Source organism: Corvus moneduloides, chromosome 5 (assembly GCF_009650955.1).
Source record: "Corvus moneduloides isolate bCorMon1 chromosome 5, bCorMon1.pri, whole genome shotgun sequence".
In the NCBI taxonomy this organism is placed as follows: domain Eukaryota; kingdom Metazoa; phylum Chordata; class Aves; order Passeriformes; family Corvidae; genus Corvus; species Corvus moneduloides.
The window spans coordinates 56,164,362-56,180,385 of record NC_045480.1 but is presented as its reverse complement, the minus strand read 5'-3'; the positions used below and the strand labels follow the sequence as shown (position 1 = coordinate 56,180,385).

General features: G+C 43.0%; 1 protein-coding gene across 25 annotated transcripts in view; it reads left to right on the top strand.

The window, feature by feature from the left end:
- ADGRL3 (adhesion G protein-coupled receptor L3) overlaps positions 1–16,024 on the top strand; it is a 492,701-nt gene that overhangs the window by 354,148 nt on the left and 122,529 nt on the right. The window lies entirely within an intron of this gene.

The following is a 16,024-nucleotide window of genomic DNA, read 5'->3' as shown; positions in this document are numbered from 1 at the left end:
CCTTTGTGGCTGCCCTGAGCCCACTAGAGGATTTCCCTCACTCCATCCTGGGGTGTGAGTGTTCGTTGCAGAAAGCCAGCACCATTCTGTTATCCCGTATGGCTTTTAGGAAAGCAGTGTGTGAGAGGCATGCAGGTAAGTGGTGTTGCACCAGTTGGGTGGAAGGTGACTGTCACCACACCTGCACCATCAGTGGAAAGGTTTTGCAATGACTGCAAGCCTCACGTGTACTGTGAATTTGCAGCTGCCTTGTTTGGAAGTCTCTTCCTGAATCTGTCTACACAGATTTGTTTGTTGTGTTGCTTTGCTGTTTGTTTGCTTTTCGTTTGAGTTCGATTTTTTTTTTTTTTTTCTTGTGATAGGCAGCCTCATTCCAGGCTGGATATGAGTCTTCAAACAGCCTAGCATTGCAACGGGGTGGGTTTTGGGTGGAGTGGTAGATGCAGATGCAGGAATGCATTGCCAGGAATGGGGCTTGTTTGGTTGGGTCCTGAAGATGGTGAAGGGATGGATGAGCTCTGATATAATAACGCTTTTCTCAGTTTTATGCAGAGCTCTCTGAAAATCTTTCATTGTGGCTCATGTCTGTACTGAAATGTCCACCTTCTACACTGCTGTTCCTAAGGCAGGCCGCTGCTTTCAACATGGGCTGTGCATGTTTATTAATTCCTCGTTAGGTTTCATGGGTGGTGCTAACAAGTATCACAACCAGAGCAACAACAGAGCAGCCAGCCTGTAGTCCTCCTGTTTGCTTGTTGCCATCAGTGAGGTCCCACTTTGCCTCCTGTAGCTCTCCACAGTCAGAAAGGGTTAATTGCACGCCGTTCACCGTTTTGGTTTTCACTGTGGTGCTGAATTGTTGCTCTTATTTCTCCAGAATGTGTGTTTTCACTGCAGAGGAGCACCTCGGGGCATTGCTGTTTATTTATAAGATAACAGCGTTTGCTCTAGCAGAAAGCTGGAGCGAACAAAGTCTCTCAAGGAGGAGTGCTAACTCCTGTGTGCTGGTGGAAACTGTTCAAAGTATTTACACTTGAAAATACTTGAAAAGGATTTTGGGGAAGGGGCGAAGAACAGTCTGAGTGATATTTAACACCTTTTCCATTATTCTTAGTCATCTGAAAAAAAATTTTGAAAGGGCACTTTTTAAGAAGCTTTTTTTTTACCAGCTTTACTCCGAGTAAAGGAGTTTTGCTATGGAGATCAGCATGAACTGTGATTTAAAGATGCCTTGAAATGTTACTCTTTGTAGGCCTTTTGAAGCCACTGTATGACCTGATAAGCTCAAAATGGACATGGACATGCACTCAGGAGATTCTTTTGACAGTGGCTTTTGGTTTCCGCTGCACTGAGTTTTGCCACTCGCCATCAGTGGTGGAAGCTTCCAGCCACCTGACAGTGGCAACAGCTGGAAAGTAGAGTCAGCTATGGCAGTGCACCCTCAAGCATCACTAATCTAAAGTGAATGTCCTATTACCAGCTTGGAAAAAAGCTGTTGAACCAGTTCAGTGTGGAAAAAAGAGTGTAGTGCTGCATGCAGCATGAGACCCTTTCTCAAACTTTTTTTTCCCTTTTCTGCCAGACTAATTTTTGGCTACGCTTCTCTTCCTGAAATATTTATAGGGCAAATAACTGTTTTAAATGAGCAGATGGGGGAGACATAAGACAAGCTGTTAAATTAATAAACATGTGTGGTGCTTTATCAGTAAGGGAGCCCATTTTGGCATTTCTTCTGGATGATTTGTATGGCCTATCACCATGGCACCTGGTGCAGGGACAAGAAATGGGTACTTAATAACCAAACAATGTGCAAACTCCTTCCATTATAACTTCATTATGTCAGATATAATTGTCTATAACTAGATGTCAAATACATAATTTATGTCCAGCTCCCCTGTGGAATAGTGGGCATATGAATGAATGGCCCCATTAATGGGAAGGAGCTTTTACTGTAACTGTTCCCCTCCTGGTACATGGTCCGTTTTGTCACCTGGTATTAATTCTGAATCCTTTCAGGGCTGCAGAAAAATGCCTGTTATATTTATGTTTGTGTAATGGGAGAAGATGGCAAATAAATCATATGAGAGATCAAATTTCAGGTTCACTGATTTCCTAAGCCATATGCTTGTGTGAAAGAGACTAGGATTGGTCTGCAGTGCTTTGATTGAGAGGCATAACCAGCCTTCATTTTACACATCCAGAGATGTTAAAAAGGCGCACGATGTGAGGTAGCGCTTCCTGGGGGAGCCCCCTGCCACAAGGAGCTTAGCAACCCTGGAAAGCCAGGATTTGCCACTGCAGCCATGCTGCTGGCATCCTTTGCTGTGTGTTGTGTCTTCTCTCGCACTGTGTCACGTGAGGCCTGTCTAGACAAGGACTCCATGACATAACTGAAGCGTGTCATCGTCACCTGGAAGGATGGAGGATATGAAAACCCTGTTTTTCCAGAGAATTCCTCTGGAAATGTATGGGGGTGTTGGAGTGGGACATAGAATCCCAGTTGTTCGGTGGAAGGCTTGTGTATATTCACAAATAGGTACAAATTCAAAGGACGAGGTTGGAGTAGCATCCTTTTCTGCATTTTTATTATTAATGTTATAATATGTAATAGTGTTATAATGTATAATGATCAGGGATCTGAAGCACCTCTCCTGTAAAGGTAGGCTGAGAGTTTGTGTTATTCAGCATGGAGAAGAGAAGGCCCCCAGGAGACCTTCTAGCACCTTCCAGCACCTTCAGGTGCAAGAAAGATGGGCACAAACAGTTTAGCAGGGCTTGTTGCAATAGGACAAGGGAAAATGGCTTTAAGCTGTAAGAGATATTAGAAACAAATTCTTTACTTATGAGTGTGGTGAGGCACAGGCACAGGTTGCCCAGAGAAGCTGTGGCTGCCCCATCCCTGGAACTGTTTGAGGTCTCATTGGATGGGGCTCTGAGCAACCTGGTCTAGTGGAAGGTGTCCCTGCCCACGGCAGGGGGGTTGGAACCAGATGGTCCTTTAAGGTCCCTTCAAACCCAAACTGTTCCATGATTCTGTGATTTTCTGTTGCTGTTACTTTTCACTATGTGTATGATGTATTTAGAGAAAGCAAATCACCCTTACAAAAGAAATGTAAAAAATGTTCTGATTCAAGTTAGGAGCAGCCACTTCTAAAGAGAGGGGCCATCCAGTGGTGTAGTTTGTTTGTCTTCCAGTAAAATGTAGAAATACAGTTTGCCATGTTCTCATAGAGAAGTTCATCAGCAGTGCTGTAGAAAGGCAGGCAGATGATTTCCCATGCAAGCAAATCATGTTAGACTCATACATACTACTCTTGACAGCACTGAGTCGAAGAGTTTTGTGTTTATTTGATGGCTCTTCAGCTGTGCAGTGGAATTCTCTGTAGGTAAGCAGGTTTTTTTACAGCGTTTGGCTCTTGGAATCTTCTTTGGATGAATCAGATATTGTTGGGAATGAGAGATTTCCACCAGAGACAGTGATCTGATGCTTTATAAAGCGTCTGGGTTTAGAGCCTGTTTTGGCCCCTGAATTTCCTCAAAGTGGATTGTTGAATTTTGATTCTTTTCTTTGTGTCTTGTTTGTTACAGGGAATGCTAGTGATGTGATGTAATCCATTCAGAGGGAAAGGTATACCTGTGAATTGCGTACCTCACTCTTAAAAAGTGCTTTTGGAAATCCCAGCCTTAATAGATGCATACTAAATACTGATTTACTGATTATGGAACACCATGCTAAGATTGTAACTTGGCTCCCTCATAAGAGGCCTCATGTTTTATGACTTTCAGCCAAGTGAATTTGGCTTGAAAACTGCAGTGTTTGCTCAGAAGAGAAGGGCTGCTATCCTCTAGCTCCAAATGGTTTGTTACTGCCTTCAGATCGGCTTGATGTAGTTTGTTCTCCTTGAAAACTCACAAGAAGCAGTATTTGAAAGATCTTACTGCCTGTAAGAACAGATACCAAGGTTGATTAGCTGTAATTATAAGGGTTAGAGGTCCAGCATGCATGAGGGTGCAGCAGCTGTGGGGCTGTTGGCCAAGGAGCTTTCAGGGATGGAGAAAAACAGCTGGAGTTGAGGCAAGAAGACGACTTTGCCCGCTGGGTTTTTTGCAGGTAGGTACAGGGAAAGATTAAACATGCTAAATAGTAGTAATTCACTGCAGCTGGTTTTTTTTTTTTTTTTTTGGGGAAAATTGCTTGGGCTTTCTTCATTAGAAAATGACTATGAATGCTCTCATGGCAGTCTCCCCTTTAGATTTTCTCAAAGTCCTGGTTTCACGTTCATCTCATTATGAGCGCTGCTTTCCACACGTGGGTGTGTGTGTGACTGTATTATGCCCACAAATTTAGCGGTAGATGTGCAGCAAAATAACACTGTTACTGAGTAAACAATTACATTTCATTTTCAGGAATAAAAGGGAATCTGTGCCCATAAATCTTCTTCTAAATAATCTGTGTTGGAGAGTAAAAAGAAGATGAGGTTTCTAAATTCATGAAGGCCATTCACAGTGGAATCCTGTGTGCCACTGAAGTGTAACAAGCTTATTTATATTTTATTGTGCTTCTAGATCAAGCTGTATTATTATGGGCTGCGTTCCCCTGACACTATAGCCGTTGCTAAGGAAGAGTACATTATGTTAATATTTTGTGATCATAACTATGCAGGCTGGGTTATGTACATTGAAGAAGTTGGGGGTGGGGGGAGAAGTTAATGCACCATTTTGATTAGAGCCTCCTCAGATTATTGCTCACATTTAGAAGCAAAAACTAAGCTTGAATTTGAGAATAATTCACACAGAAAATGGGAGAAAACCAAACAATTGAAACAATTTGTTCACTGAACTTTAAAATTGCCCAGCAGTTGGAATCTGGAACCAGTACTGCTAAGAGGGAATCTGGCAGAAGCAAGCTGAATGCTTTTACCAAACACGTACAGTGAAGAATTTCACAGCTTCCTCATGCCTTAATGTGTTTGGATCATGTAAACAGAGCATTCATCCTTAATTCCTATTTCCTGACCATTTCCAGTGCTGGTGTCTATTGTGTGATTTCAGTCCTTTCTCATTCATTTAGCTTGATTCACTAAGAGCCTGCAGTGCGGCCAGCACCATACACAAAGTAAAATGGCAAATGATGCATTAGCTCCAGTGTATGGAGTCAGAGAAAAGGCCAGAGTCATGATCAAGATACCAATGTCCATGCTGGTTATTCTAAAAAACACACTCTACAGACTGTATTGATAAGCATTATGAAAATATTTACACAACAAGTAAAATAAACAAGGAAGGATCTTGGCATTTCTCCTAAAGGAACGTTCTGAACTGAGTTTCCCCTTTCAAAACTGTTTTCTCATTAATACTGCTGCCAAGGCATGAAGGAACCACAGAGGAGGAGGACTGGATGGGTAGGAGCTCGCCTCAATTCTGCTGTGCCTTGCACCTCTCTGATTCAGCCAGGACAATGCCCTCAGGAGAGTCCTCAGGGTTATCGTGGTCATGGCACCCGAGAACAGATATTATTTGCCTTGTACTACTGTCTCACACTTTCAAACATTCAGTGCAACAGAGCTGGGTTTGCACTTGGATCAGGTGGGGTGAGGCTTATCCCCTCCTGATCTCATCTCCTAAATCAAGGGGTGCTGAGCAAGCAGGTCCACCCATCTCAGATCAGTCCTGTTTGCCAGAGCTACAGCAAGCAGTGGTCCTCAAGTAGGGCTGGGAAACCCACTGGAGGCATGACAGCATCCTAACTCTGTTAGTGCTTTTTTAGTATCAGCTTCAGCCTCTGACCCTGCTGTGATGAGCACAGCAACTTTTCCTCCCTTATCCTCTGCCGTCCCTCCTCACTGTCCGTTTTGCTCAAGCCTTTACAGTGGGTTCTTGTGACCTTTAGCAAGGCTTTAAGAAAGTTAATATTACCTTTTCCTAGTTAAGGCTGTAATAATTTATGTTAGACCTTGTTGCATGCACTTGGTCATGAAATCCTTCTGGAAGCTAAGGTGCCTGGCCTGGGAAGTGTCTCCTGCTTGGGCAGATTAAATGCAGTGTGAGACAAGAGCAGGATGGAGGAGTAAGAGGGAAAGGAGCAATCAGTCCTGAGAGTCAGTGCATGCTTCATACTGGAGGTGTGTGTTGTAAAGAAGAAAATGGGAGGAATAAAGAGTAGCAGAGGGTAGAAACAGGCAGCATGGTCTGGGCAGAGGGGGTGGGCACAGAGAGCTTGTTGGGCAAGCTGCATGGCTTCGCGTGTAGAGGAAGGCAAGATGAGGTAGAAAGGGTGGGATGGAAAAAATGGGGGGGGATTTTAAGATGGTTTTTATGTGATGTATAGAGAAATTTAAAATCCTTTAGCTTTAGACAATTGAGACTTTCACTGCCTCCAGCAACTATGTACAGACTAATCACATAACATTTATATTCCTGGTTTTCTACCCCAGGCACCTGTTTCTATCTGCTTGCTTCTTTCCAGCTTTTGCTCTGAGCTGCAGCAATTTAACAGCAAAAATCCAGATATTTCCTTCATCGTCATTAACCACTCCTACCCTGTCCTCTTAGCAGTAATATAGAGCTCAGCCTAAATGTCAAGAGCAGCTCAGTGTGCTCATCCATTTTTGGAATGTGTTGAAGTCTCCTCATCCTGGCCACCCAGATGTTCAGCTCCTGTCCCTTCAGATTGGTGTGGCTGTGCCTGCTGGCTCCCAAGGCCATGGGCTGGGATATTCAAAGTCCATGGTCACCCCATAATCCACCCATGGTTTTAAAAAGTGTCCCCTTACGGCCTAAGGTTTGTGTTTATCTTCAAAGGATAGTGCTCCTTGCATTGTGTTTGGTTAAATAACCACAGCTTGGTGTAGATATTTTGCATATAAGCTGACAGGGTTGACATTGTGAGTATTTTGCAATCATTTGTTTAATTAGCTGAAGCTCTCTGGGGAGAAGTATATGAAATGGCATACTCCCAAAGTCTAATTTAAATCTGTTTTGCTTTTTTAATTTTTTTTTTTTTTGATGGAGGGGTTGTAGTGCAAAGCATTGAAAAAGGTACAAGTGAATGGAAAGCAGGAAAAACCCTTCTGTTAATGGGCAGTGCCTCAGCAACAAATTCGTGCAAATACAGAAAGGAAATTACATTGAGTAAAATGACCTACAAGAGGAAAAAATGGAATTAAGTCTGCGCAGCTGTCTTGTCTTTCTTTTTTTTTTTTAACCTGTACTTCCCTTCTGTTTTCTTTTAGTGCAATGCTTAATTAAGCTTCTCCTTTATTTGGAGGTTAATTCCTTTTCTAATCTACAGCTATTTGTACAAAGGTGTTCGTTACTGGAGCGAGCAAAGGCTGGAGACAGGAGAGTGGCAGCTGTTGAGCCTCATTTAGTAGGACGAGATTTTTTTTGCTCGCAGCGAAATCTTGAGGCCCTGCTTTCGGATGCAGGGCTTCTGTGTCAATTCTCCTCTGTTTTCTGCTTCCAGTGAAATGGTTCCTGGCGGGAGCTGAAGTTTCTGCTGCAGCGCCAGGGCTGTCTTGTCCTGTCTGCTCACTTAATGCACTTAATTAGAGCCCTTTGTGCTGAGGCAGACCCTTAAACTCTTACCTGACTTATCTGTAGTGGCCACTGGTTTCTTTTTGATCCTTACCTGTCCATTGAAATCACTGAAAAATTAAGATGCCAAGCATTTAATGAGGTCTGATGCCATCTTCTTGAGTCCTCATGGAGCAGTGAGTTTCTGCACACACAGTCACAGTGTGTCCTCATTGCTCAGGATAGGCTCACCTGCTTGCTGGCATCACAATGCTTGGAATACCTGAAGTCTCTGTTTTTTTCTGTAGTGTTTGTAGAACATGCAGAGCACACATTAATCATATAAAAGTATTTATATTGCAAGAAACTCAGGGAGCGATTCTAAATTTTGCTGCTGAGCTGAAATGCTGGTGAGCAAGTAACAGTGATGGAAGTAGGGACCAGCCCAGCACAGGGCTGTCAGTCTGTCTCTCTTGCTTGCCATGCTTGCCCAGGCAAATGGAAATGAACACAAGAGCAAGAGCTACAAGGGATAAAGCCTGTGATTCCTAAAGGAATGACAGAATGCCTCAGTAGTTAAAGCAGGACCCCTTTTACTTGGATAGTCCCATTAGGAGCAATGTGGCCAGCCCCATCTCCAGGTACTGCCGTGCCCACACAGTCCTTCACCTTCCTATGGCATGGTTTTAATAAAGGGCTGCTCCTTCCAAACAGTGGGGAAAGCTGGGCATGACCCAGGAGCCATTGCTTGCTGTTGGGGGACCAGATTTTATTTTTACGTTTCCTTGTGCTGGTTGTGTGATTAGTGATTTCATGCACTCACACATATATCCCGTTTCTGTAGAAAGTGATTTTTTAACTGTGGCACCCTCTAACCTCGTGGCTGTTTATTACATGTCCTGTTCTGAGTAATGGGAAATGGTCTTCTTGGTTCTGTAAAAGCTCTAGGTTTGAGGGAAAAGAGAAAAGGCAATTGTAGAGCTGGTCAATTATTGCTGGCACAGTGTAATTAATGTACAAATATTTCCAAAATCAGCAGCTAATGGTAGAAATACAGGTCCTGTCCTTTTCATGCAGAAAAGAAATGGGGTTATACTTTAAAATACTTTTTGTCTGTTGTGCTCTCTAGGCACAATTGTTGATAACCTGCACACATGGGTAAAACATTTTGCACTTTTTGACATTTTTTTTTTCCAGAAGAATTGTTAAGATGAGAAATGGCACAAATGGCTCAAGGAGTATTGACTTCTGCAATCAGTAGCTAGTGAAATTAACATCTTCCTTCTGTTCTCTTTGTGCAGACAATTACAAATTAGATTCAGAAAACATGCTCCCAGAGGTGTGGGTTTGGGTTTTAAGAGAACACTGGCATGGGAAGGAGGGAAAACATCTTAGCACAGAGCATTTTACCCCCCATTTGTAGGTGGCTCAATGCTACAAGCCTTAAAAAAAAATAATAGAAGAGGAAAAGAAGAAAAATGTGGGTGGAAAAGCAAAAACAAAGGGCTGTGTGAACAGCTTAATTAGTACAGATTGCATTCAGTTGTGCAAGAGGAACTGGGAAAATGCAGAGCATGGTATATGAGCAGTGAGGATGGAGGGACAGAGGTGCATGCTGAGCAAGGTAGGTTCTCCCATCCACCAAAATTGTGTCTTTGAGCATTTCCAAACACAGAGGAAGAAAAAGCAGAGCAGAAGGGGCTCCTAGCGAAGAACCCAAGCTCCGCTTACAGTCCTGGGGTTTTTCTCAAGCCAGATCCCATTGGGGATGTGGTGATACTTCTAGGGTGTTTTCCTGATGCACACTTCCAGCCTAATCTCCAGCATATTGTCCATGTACAGCCTCATCCCAGAGGCGCTGACTGTCCCTGGAGTGGTGCAGCATCCGGGAGAGAGTGCTCTGTGAGTGCCTCAGACACCAAGTTATTATTTGGATCTCTAGCAAAATCAGTTTCTGCCCCAAAGTCCTCACACACACACCCCCACAAGCCCCTCAGTACATAAACCTGTATCTCCTGAACTTGGACGCCAAAGAAATGTAAGTAACGAGCAACTTCTATTGACCATAATTGCACTTGAATTAACTAGATGCCTGTGTAGTTGATGGCTCCTGCAGCCTGACATCCCTCCTGCAGCACTGGAAACCTCATTGCTTTGCCTCACGACACTTCCTATGCCAGAAAGCTTCAGAGGGCACAGCTCTCTTGGCATAACTCTAAAATAACTTGGCAAGTAAGCTCCAGAGGCTTAAACTCTTGTCCCGGCTGGGATACATAATGATCTAGCTACCTGCTTCTTTGATCTTCCCTTTGTTCCCTCATTTTCACAGTGCTATCATTTGTTCACACACCCCCCAAAAAGGGAGAGAGGGAGAAATAGAAGGGAAAAACAAAAAAGGGAGTAGGATTGGACACACTCCCTGCAATCTGCAGCCAGGGCTGAGATGCAGCCTTGGCTCTGCTCTTTGTGTCCTCAGGGTGGTAGTGCAGCTGCTGCTTCCCCGTGCACTGCCTTGCCCGGCTGGCAGGGAGGAGGAAGCACATCCTAACATTTAATTTGCTGTTTAGAGGTTTGTTGTACCTACATCCCTGTATTTAAATGACACGGATGCATCTGCTGGCGAGCTTTGTTTCCTTAAGCTCTGTCAGGGCTGCCGGGATGAGTAGCAAAGGGGGCGGTTTTATCACCATGCGAGATGAGAGGATTTGGAGTCAGGGACTGCAAGTCACTGTCAGATCAGCAAGGATTTAGCAAAAATTTCTTCTGCCACTGTGTTGCCACCTCAGGGGATGGGGCAGGACTTCTGTGGGTAGCTACGTAGGTGATGAATAAAGAAACAAATACATAGGCAACTTTTACTAGGTCCAAAGATAGTAAGGTTTTTTTTTTCTCTGCGTCCAGTTAAAGACCAATGCAGTTTATCAGAAATCTTTAAAGAAACTGCTATTACTGACTGGATAACTGAGAGTTTTTCATGCAGCACTATTCAAAAGGCAAAGGTACTTCACACAGTTACAGCAACAGCCGCAAGCAAGAATGAACCACAGCGTAGTTATTGAGGCTGCATCCCTCAATGCTTCTTTTGTCCTTAAATTTCTTTTGTTGGGGTGTATTCACAATGCTGGTGTGCTGCTATTCTGAAAAGTGTGGTATTACAGGAAAAGATAATCGCATGGTGGGATTTAAGCTGTTGCAGAAGGGAGTGTAGAGTACATGATCCACTTAAAATGACGAGTGTAGCTAAAAAGTCACAGAATTTTGCAGTGCACAGACCATAATATACTGCAGGACATCCGTCTTTAGCAGGAGGGGTTCAAATCGGTGGAGCTTTTCAGCCTTCATCTATGAAATCACTTTAGTGTTTGGGTTTTTCATTTGGTTTTCTACTCTATTTGATTGTGGCCATGTTTAAATAATGTCAGAGCGGAAATTGGTTTTATTGGACTTAATTTTGTCCTCAGCAAGATGTACGTTGCCTTGAAATATAATGTAATTCCCAAGCAGAATGAGATGGGCTTCTCTTCAAGTCAGACCTCAGCTCTGGTGTCTTGGTTTGTAATACACCAGGCTACAAAGTAGCAGGAAATGGTGGAAATTGCAAGGTGGAAGTGGGTTTAAATGGCAGTAATCTCTACCCTTGCTTCAGGCAGAGAGCTGTAAATTGCTACTCTCTCTTGGCTCTTGCCCTAATGCAGGTTGTTGCTTGGCTTTTGTTTGATGGTATTTCACCTTTAAGTGGACAAAGGTAAAAGAAATTACTGGGAAAAGAAAGTTATATAGCACGGGGGGGGGGGGGGGGGGGGGGAGTTCTGTCCAAACACGTCATAGTGCTGGATGTGACTATTTCCCAGATAGAAAAAACTTCCAAAGGTGAATGCACACAGATGGATATACTGGCTGTGTGTGAGGGATAGCTGCAGTCTTTGATTAAATGCAGCTGAGTGAAATTAACCAAAGAAACATGGTGCAAAATCTCCCAAAGCCCTGAAATTATTAATGGCTCATCCAGCAGCCACGTTCCAGGTTGGAGCCTCCAAGGCACCACACTGTTATCTTAAAAAACAAAGCAGGAATTTCAGCGGTGTGAAGAACTATTAAAAAAAAAAAAAAAAAAAAAAAGAGAGAGAGAAAAAAAAAGAGAACCAAAAAAGGAGGAAAGAAAAAGGAAAAAAAAAAAAGGTGTTGCTCACATTTTCAGGTTGCCATGGTTTTTGGAGACTGTGGTATTCACTGCATTCTAGATATCGAATATATATCTATATCTATATCTATATCTATATATATATCTCGAATAGCTAACTTCACCTGGAAGAGTGGTGGGATTTTCTCTTCTTTTTAAAGGGAGGATTTTGTCTGTTTGTTCTTGACCTACAGTTTCTGTGGGGCTGCTTGTTTGTCTGTGGATTTTGTGTGTGTGCATGCAGAAACGACACGGAATAAGATCGATAGTGGGTCTGTTGGGCTCTGCTTAATAATGCTGAGGTTTAGCTGGCGTAGGTGTGTAGTAACTCAGTGCACTGAGTGCCCATATCGAAGATAAAGGGTGGCAAGCCAATTTTTGGCTGAGAGTCGCTGCTCTCTCAGCAGGCAGATTCAGCAGTTAGACCGATCTGACAGTGATGCAAGCCCCAGAGCCTGAGTTTTTGGCACAGGTGCTGAAACATTACCAGTTGGTTCCTACAGAGGTCAGAGAAGATGATTCCCAATGCCTTCTTGCTTTAAAAGTCTGCAAACCAGTGCAAAGAGTTTCTGTGTGTATTTTTGAAGAGGGATAGTTTATTCAAGTGTGCATACTGTAATGGCTTTGTGGTGGGCTGCATTATGCTCACTGGCTTGGTGGGAAATGACATTTCCCCTTTCCTTCTCCTAGCAGTACTTGGGATTTGGTGTATATATTGAGCTTCAAAGGGATTTTGCATTTGCACATGGGAATATTTGTCTTGTCATAATAACCATGGCCTCAAAATTTGCTGTTAACTGAAAAAAGAAGATTGTTTCATAGCTGCACACACACTTTATAAAGATGTTTCTCTTACCCTACACGGTGTTTTTTGGTTAAAAAATTTATAACTGGAATCCAGGAGAGGCTGTGCAAGTCAGAACATGGTTTGTTCACTCTGTGCTCAATCCCCCCTTGAGCCTAGTGCAGTTCGTCACTAATCCAGCTGGATTTGAGCTGCAGGCTGTAATGTAGGAAGAGAAATGCACAGCAGGGTGCATGTCTTACCAGGTGAAAAACGTGAAAGAGGCTCTACAACACAGGATTGCAGCTGGGACTGATGCTCCTCCTGCCTTTCTCTAAATAGGTCCTGGTGGTCACACACCCCTTTAAAGGTGAAAAATTTGAGGCAGAGATGGAGAAGTAAATACGGTTTGCTGTAGATGAAATAGTACATATCCATCCATATCTGAACTGGAGACAGCAAATTCATTTAATATTTTGTTCTGCTGAATATTCCTTTTCTCTGCTAAAAGGCACACATTTTCTTTTGCCTTTGACACCTGTAGCCATTTGCCGTACCAGTGGAAATGGAGGGTAAAAATATCCCTATGATAATTTGGTAGTACTTTACACCAACTGTGCCATCACTTTGCACAGGCATAAAAATGTCTAGATGAGGTACAGAAAATCAGTCTGTAAATCCATAAAAATTGTGGGGTTTTTGCATCTACTGATTTTCCATTGTCTGTATTCATTAACAGAGAGCAAAATGGATGAATTAGTGCTCAGTTCCAAGCAGCTGTTCATCTAACTTCCTCAGGCTGCACATGCTGAGGGTGTTTAGGATATTTTCACTTACAAAGAAATAAAAAAAAAAAAAAACCACCAGCTTCTGTTATCTCTTCTGCTTTCTATGGAGCCTTCTGAGGCCAAGGAGCCTCCTGCTGCGTTTTGTGCTTGCCTGAAGCTTGGCTCTGATGGCGTGGCCACCTTCTAACAAAGATTTCATACCAAAGAGAGGCTTTTGCAGGGATCCTTCTACTTCTCTGAATGCTTCCCAGACCTCAGCCACCAATATCTGTTTTGGGGCTTACGTTTTCCATTAAGAACAGCCTGGGAGCTCTGCTTGCTATGTTGGTCCTGCTGGAGCGCATAAAGAAGTAGCTCTAGGTTGGCAACAGGGGATTTTTGAACTTGGAAGAGCAGTGGGAAAGCTTTGAGCCCACTGTAGCAGCATAGTAAAAGGACTGTAACTTGCATGTGTCACTTACCAAGTAGAAAGGCTTGATTTATTTTATGAGAAACCATCGTGCTGTCCTGTGTGTTTACAAGGATGGGGAAGGCTGTGGATTAGGCAGACTTTGGCAGGAGATCTGTAAATTCACAGCCCACAGGGAAAAGGTATTTAGAGCAGTGTTGGGGGTGTCCCATTGCTCCAGGCACAGCTGGAAGAAGAGGCCAAGAAACCCAGGCAAAAGCCAGCTCACAGTCAAGGACCTGGTGTGTGCTGGAAGAAGGGTGAAAGGAAGCTGTCTGGAATTTCAAAAGGCAGCATTAGCCCTGCTAACAGAGCCTGACATGAGAGGCCATCTTGGGCAGGAGGCTGAGAAGAGGCATCCAGGAGAGGGGCAGGTGCTTGGACCTGCCTGGAAAACGCATCTGAGTAATTTGGGATGCAGATGATATGTCAGGGAGAAAGACTGCTATAGGTTATTAATACGCCGAGTGGCTTTCTTGGGGAGGGCACTTCTTAAGCTGTTAATTCTCTCCCTGTCTGTGGCTCCGTGCTGCTGATCGCAAGAGGAGAAGAGGGTTATTATAGATATTAGCTATTTAGACACTGGAGATAACTCACAATGCTGAAAACTGAACTTACCTCTGATTAAAATTTAATTGCTCCCAAGCTTCCACTAGTTACTTGCATTAAGTTTCACACCATTGGAAAGTGCTCATCAACCAGTGTTGGATTTAACAGGAATTTGGCAGATGTTAGTGCAGTGCTGGAGGAAGTCCAAACCACAAGATCTGTGGCATATCATATGTTTGAAAATTTGTTGGCAGCTGAAAGAAAAATCACAAAACTGGAAATAGCAAGAACTGGACACGCTCTCTTCTCATCAAACAGCCAAAAAGTTGGATCATCACTTCCAGCACCTGGAAGACAAGCATAGGTCATGAAGTGCTGTCTGCCAGGTGTCTCAGTGAGGTGTAAAAGCAGCAGATATTATATTATTGGCCTTTGGAGTGCTTTTTGTGAGGAACATTGGTGTCGCCATGGAAATTTTCAGAAAAAAAATACCAGTCTGTTCTGAGGCAATTTAGCAAATTAGCTATGTTTTATAAAACTTATGTTTTCATTGCAGATTTTCCTTCCTCTTGAGGACATTCAGAAACAGGGTCCTTGTTCATAAAGAGACTAATTTATTTCTGTTACATACTTCCTTCCTATTGCTCTTTGTAGCACTGTACTTTCAGCTCTGCTTAGCTTTCTGTCACCAGAATGTGCTCCTGATGCAAGGAGGGGACAAGCACTAGCAAGGTTTGAGAAAGCTTGATCCATTTTTCGTAAGTATATAAAAATATCAACTTGTCTGTGTGTATTATTAGGAAAACCTCAGCAACTACAACACATTGAGACCACAGAGGAACAAGATGCCTGTTTTAGACAAACAGGAGCTGAATTAAAGCTTAGAATGCAAGTCTTTTTCAGGGAAATTATTTAGTTGCATTTGAAAAGAAATATAATGTCATGATTTAGTATCTGTCATGTTTTAATGCATGCAAGTGTCTTGACAGTGGTTGTGGCAGGAACTTGTATGGAAGAAAGTAAATCTCACCTTAAGCCTTTTTCAATTGAAACAGTGTTTGGTGGCATTTGTGTGAAAGATTCAGCCATTGTTGGGGCTGAGCTGATGGGCACAGAGATAGACCAGGATCGGTCTTGTGCTATTGCAGCATTTGATCCCTAACACACTATTTCATTTGTTCTCTAGTGTATAGCTGAATGCATTTCACATGCTCTTGTCCCCTGTAATGTGGCCTGGGGCTGACAAATCTCTGTTGTTAGGTAAGCGCTGCTTGGGAGAGACGCTGGATCCCTCTGTCAGTCCTGCCTCATCTTTTGGTGCTCATCTGGCTTTTTTTTATCTCCTGGGGAGTTTATGAGTGAATGAGAGTTTGGAAGTCTGGGTCTCTGGCTGTGAAATGAGTTAAATCTATGCCTGTCTCTTAAGTGTAAGTCTAGATATAAAAGCTGTACTGAATTGGGGACTATGTACTGCCATGCTCTCCACTACCAGGTTAACAAGTTTAGTATGTGGTAGTCCATGTCCCTAAGTTGTGTATTGTATTGTTGGTAATAAGTAATACAGTTTTTATTTTAAAAAGGAAAAGCCAAATGCTTCAGCGTGTCAATCTCAGTTCAGATGCAAAACCCCTCAATGCTCCATTTCACATAGTATTTTTTAAGATTTATAGAGTACATCCTCTATATTCAGAAATGCACGGATAGAAATTCTATTTCCAGCAGTGAAACTTGTTCAAAAGCTGATAAGAAAGGAGAATTTT